The sequence below is a fragment of the Triticum aestivum genome, chromosome 4A (assembly GCF_018294505.1).
Source record: "Triticum aestivum cultivar Chinese Spring chromosome 4A, IWGSC CS RefSeq v2.1, whole genome shotgun sequence".
NCBI lineage: Eukaryota > Viridiplantae > Streptophyta > Magnoliopsida > Poales > Poaceae > Triticum > Triticum aestivum.
Genome location: NC_057803.1, coordinates 660,829,041 through 660,834,759, shown reverse-complemented (window position 1 = coordinate 660,834,759; position 5,719 = coordinate 660,829,041). Strand labels below are relative to the sequence as shown.

The 5,719-nt window shown below is 44.0% G+C and overlaps 1 pseudogene; it reads right to left on the bottom strand.

Moving 5' to 3' along the window:
- Positions 1–4,054: 4,054 nt before the first annotated feature.
- LOC123084213 (probable glutathione S-transferase) lies at positions 4,055–4,761 on the bottom strand (annotated as a pseudogene).
- Positions 4,762–5,719: the final 958 nt, after the last annotated feature.

Here is a 5,719-nt window from a genome sequence, read left to right as displayed (position 1 = left end):
TGAACTTTTACTTTCTTTTATCCTTTTCCTTTTTACCTTTTTCTATTTTTCTGTGTTAGCGTTCTTTTACGTTTTTTTAATTCGATGAACTTTTTTCAAAATCATTGAAATTATTTTCAAATTCGGTGAACTCTTTTCTAATTCGATGAACTTTTATCGAAATCAATGAACGTTTTCAAAATTCGTGAACTTTTATGAAAATTGATGAACTTTTTAAATTTTCTTGAACTATATTGAATTTCGTGAACTTTTTGATCCGTGAACTTTTTTCAAACTCGTGAACTTTTATGAAAATTGACGAACTTTTTTCAATTTTCTTGAACTATATTGAATTTCGTGAACTTTTTCGATCCATGAACTTTTTTCAAACTCATGAACTTTTTAAAATTCATTAACTTTTCCGAAATTAGTGGACCTTTTCAAATTTATGAACTTTTTCTTGAACTAGTGAACTTTTTTCAATTTTCGTGAGCTTTTTTTTAGTATCTGAACCATTACTTTTTGAAACAATTTCGTGAACTTTTTTTTAATCTGGGAACTTCTAAATTTTGGACCAGCGCAGCTGTAATTGTACTTAAATAACACACATTACCAGTGGTAAGTATTATGAAGTGTCTGCAGTGGCTAGCGACGCGTCTGCAGGATGTAGAGGCGCGAGTTCGAATCCCCAACACAATTAACATTTTTCCTAGGATTTTTTGCTGCTGCTGCTTGTTCGTGGGCCGGCCCAGCGCGGGGCGCTGCAGGCGCGAGGAGCGCGAACGGGCGCCTGCAGCGCCGTATAGGAGCTTCCCAGAAGATATCCGTAGGCTGGAGGCGGTCGGCTGGACTAGGCTCGCAGGCCGACATTTCCGCTGGATGTAAAACATTTGGTCCAAAAGATGGTGTATCTGCTTGGGCCGCACAAGGGATAGATGCTCAGCCCAAACCATGACGGTCGGGCCAAGCCGGGGACCCATCTCCAACCATGTACAACAAGAGTGCACCTCTTTTTTTTTGCGGGTAACAAGAGTGCACCTGTGATCCGTATGTAAGAATCAAAACACCTCAGATCCAAAAGATGGTGTATCTGCCAGTCTAATTCTGCAGGTTTCGTTCATTTTAGTCGGTCTAGGGTGCTAGTGACAAGAGTCCGAGCAGACCACTTCAGAGCCTTTTTTTTCTCTCTTCAAAATGGCTACATCAGAAGTTTTAAAATATGCATATTTAAAAAATGTTCCGGATTTTAAAAACTGTTCTTGAACTTTAAATATATATACTAACTGAAAATGTGATCACAATTTTTTAAAGGTTCCTTAATTTTAAAATATCCACAAATTTAGAGAGAGGTTTGCAAATTTTACGATATTCAGGAATTTATAAAAGTTATCTGGAATTTGAATTTTTTAGATATTTAAATATGATCAAAATATTCTCACAGATTTCAGAAAATGTTCATGAATTTTCATTAAAGCTTTCAACAAATTATGAATTTCATAAAAATACATTCATGAATTAAACAAAAATGTGCATATATTTTGAAAATAAGAAGCCTGGAAAATGATATAATGGCAAATTTTAAAATTAGAAACAAATGAAAGGTAAATCCGGAAATTGTAAAAAGAACTAAGACGAAAGGAGTGGAGCTTGCGCGGTGCCTACTAGGGCTGGACCACTTACCGCTGGCACGGAAGCTCGGAGGAACCCGTCGTATGTATGGAATACGAAGCCTCATGCAACATGTTATAAATTAAAAGCTTATCTAAAAAAAATAAACCCTCCCGTGCAAGGACCACACCGTCTAGAAACTCCCTCCTCACTCACATTCATGCGGCCCGTCGTGAGTTTCCAATTTTTTTTGTGGCAGCTATATTGGCATAACCATCCATAAACAAGAAGATAACCCCACACATTGCCGCAGGATGATAGGCTGAAAACAAGGGAAATTAGGTTGATGACGTGAATAATTATGGGAATTAATTATAATGTGATGGTAAATGATTTGACAGCCATGCATAATTTGTTGATGTGAAAAGGGTTGCATGCATGGAAAAAATAGTTAGTGGGATGGGAGATCATGACTTCGTTAGTGGATTGCGGCTATTTAATTTAAGAATAAGATTATGCAATGTATGTCTCGGACAAAATGAACTAGTACACCCTTTTACAAGAAAACACACATGATGCATGTTGACAAAGCGGCTAAAACGAAATCTCTACCCCGTGATGAAAGTTTGGCAAACCATGCTTGATTATGGCGTAGAACAAAATACATGTTTATATAAAGTTAGTACAAAGTTGCATCATCTATTTTGGGACGGAGGGAGTAGTTATTTAGTACATCTAAAAAATACATTGATTATTTATAGACTGTAGCATAAGCTCTGATGTGGCTGCTGCTTCACTGTACTGCTGGAACGATCGAGTCACTCACTACCGCTTCACTGCACCGCTGCTGCCTTGACCATCGACGACCTGTACCTCCCCTTGTTTTTGGCTACGAAGCTCCGATACTTCAGAAGTCGCCGTATCGCCGTTCTGGACGTCTCCGATACTCCGATACGTCCGATACTGCTTCGATACGCGTATCCCAGAAGTATCCCGTTTTCTTATTTAAAAAAAAAGAAAAAAATTCAGATACGCTGGCGATACGCTAGCGATACGGCTGGGACACGGCAACGGCAAGCGACAGAACGCAGCCTGAGCGAGCCCAATAGCCCATGAGGCCACGAGCACGATCTATTCCTCTGCCTCTCTCGCGTTCTCTCGTCTCTGTTCGACTACACCGAGACCTAGGGTTTGAGGGCGACCCAGGTCCGCCGCCGCCGCCGCCGCTGCAACCTGGAGTGTCGGCGCTGCCTCCTCCTCCGCCGAGAGCGGCTCACCGCCGACCCTTCCTCCTCCTCCGCCTAGAGCGGCTCACCGCCGACGCTACCTCCTCCTCCGCCTAGAGCAACTCATCGCCGGCGCTGCCTCCTCCTCCGCCTAGAGCGGCACACCGCCGGCGTCCCCACTGCCGTGCAACTCGCCTCTCTGCCTGAATCTTCTTCTCTTCTCCACTGCCGTGCAACTCAGAAGGTAAACAACAATTACCTCAAGCCCCTAGTGATGTACTGAACTACTGATGTGTGCTTGGTGTGTGTGCTTGGTGTGTGTGCTTGATCTTGATGTATGCAGTATGGTGGGGCACTCATGGAGGAAGCACAAAGTTCTTGAAAAGTTTAGCACTGAAGTTACTTGGGCAGCCCTCATCATCATCTTGCTTTGAAAGGAATTGGAGCACATATTCCTTCATCCATAGCTCCGGTAGAAACAGGCTCACTCCTGTACGTGCTGAGGATTTAGTGTTCTCACATAACAACTTGCGTCTGCTTTCAAGACAATCTGATGCTTATCATGTTGGGCCAAGCCGGATGTGGGATGTGGGTGGAGATGGGGTTGAGAGCTTCACTGGTGTTGGCATGCTTGAAGGTGCTGACCTTACACTTGATGAACCCGAATTGGAGGCTGAGATTATGGATGCTCTCACTTGAGCTGTCTCGTTTAGTTTATGTTGTTGTGTTGTTGTAATGCACAATTATGCATTGTTTGAATTTGGTTTTACGGCCACCCGAGCCTTGTATCTTCTTGTTGTTATGTTGTAATGCACAATTATGGATTGTTTGACTATGGATCTTCCTATTTATCATGTTATCTTCGTGAACTTTTGCATTGTTTCTTTATGGCCATTGAGAATGAAACTTGTTGGAACTTGGAAGTTTGGAAATATATTCATCTGGTATGCTACAAGCCAACCTGTTTACTGCTTTCCACTTTTCATGATTGTCTATCTCAGATTATCAAGTCTAATATCATGTGATGTATTTTCTATTTTGCATACACCATGAGGAGTTGAGGACCTGGATGATCATTCAAGACTAGGAAAGAAAAGAGGCAGTCAGGCAACCAATGTGGTGGTATTTTGATCTCTTCTCACACATTTTATTATGTTTGTTTTTATTATATGTAATTTTATTAATTATATATATATATATACTTGCCGTATCGCATATTGCTGTTTCTAGAAATTGCCGTATCACGTATCGCCGTACTCGTATCGCCGTATCGGTATCGCCGTATCGGTGCAACGTAGGTTTTTGGTGAAGTAGGCGACCAGCTCGTCCCTGCCTGGCAGGGACTGCCTGACGACCTCGTCGGAGGTGTACTCCTTGGCTCACCGGCGCAGAGCAGGGTACTCGCCATCCTTCATCAGGCGCACGCCGGCGACTTCCTCCAGCACGCCGAGCCAGTGAGCCAGCGTGCATGCGGCGAGGTCGACGAAGCCGAGCGCGTCGCCCCCGAAGAACCTCTTCCCCTCCAGCTGCGCGTCCAGGATGCCCAGGCTCTCCTTGGTCTCCCTCGCCAGCCATGCCTGCTCCTCGCCGTCCGTCCACATCGCCTGCCACAGCGGCTTCAAGCACTTGTTGGCGATGAAGTCAGCCCAGAAGCTTGCAGTGGTGCGGTCGTAGGGGTCCGCCGGGAGGAGCCGTGGCGCCGACCCCTCGTCCCCGTCGTGGAAGGCCTCGTCGATGTACTCGACGATGAGGAGGGACTCGCAGACGGCGCGGTCGCTGTGGAGGAGGACGGGGACCGACTAGTGGACGGGGTTGTGGGCGAGCAGCAGGTCGCTCTTGTTGGTTAGGTCCTCCACAGGGACGGAGCCAGGAATTTGGTATAGAACATTTAACGGACCTGTACACTTGAACATTTAAGGGAGCCAGATGATGGCATGCGAGCTCTACACTTGAGCTCTTACGGACTAATGAGCATCAACCCAACTATAGAACATTTAACCGTGAAAAAATGCCTAAACTGAAATCATGTCTTCGGTGATGTAAACACTAGAAGAATACTACCAAATTGTCCATCTTGATAAACGCAAATTCAGTTTTTGAATATATATAGAAAAATTTGGCACAATGTACTACAAATAATTGATTCAAATCCAATTTTCAAGTCCACCAATCAATGATCATTCATGTTAGACGAATTAAATTAGAAATTTGAAGTTGTTGAGAAGGGTCGTACCATGAAGGCATAGAGGATGTCATGCATAGTACCATGGTGGCTCATGGTGATGGTGCTTCCGCTGATCCCCTTTATATAGGCTAACACATTTGTCAATGGGGACATACAAGGCTTGGACGATCAGGTTCAGGATCACCTTCAATAGGACTAGGGTTGTTCTCTTGGCCGGGTTGCCCATCTTTTGCATTTGCATCATGCTCACATAACTGACAGATTGAACCAATTGGCTAGAAAAATATATAAATTGATTCATCTCTCTTCCTCTTCATGTCTACACAAACACAATTAGACAACTGAAAATTTTCTAAGTAGTTTTCAATGTCTGTGGTTCTACAATTACATTATAAAACAAAGTAATCTAATCCTAAAAATAAACTAACCTTTTTTTTCGTTTGGTCGCTGGTTCGTGCGGCCGGCCAGCCAAAATGCTCCTTTGTATCGGCGCGACGGCAGCACGGCGTTTGCCTGTCGCTTTCTCTTTTCAACCGCAGACGATCTACTAGGCGGCCGGCTACCGCGACCGCGAGAAGTTTTTTCCGATCGCAGGAACTCGCAGATTGGAAACGAAGCGACTAGAGCAGAGATAAAACTGCCGTGTACGCGCGTCGTGCTTAAGCCTGGATCCCTTCTCTTCCACGATGGGCTGCTTTTTTCTTTTCCTCATATTTGGCCT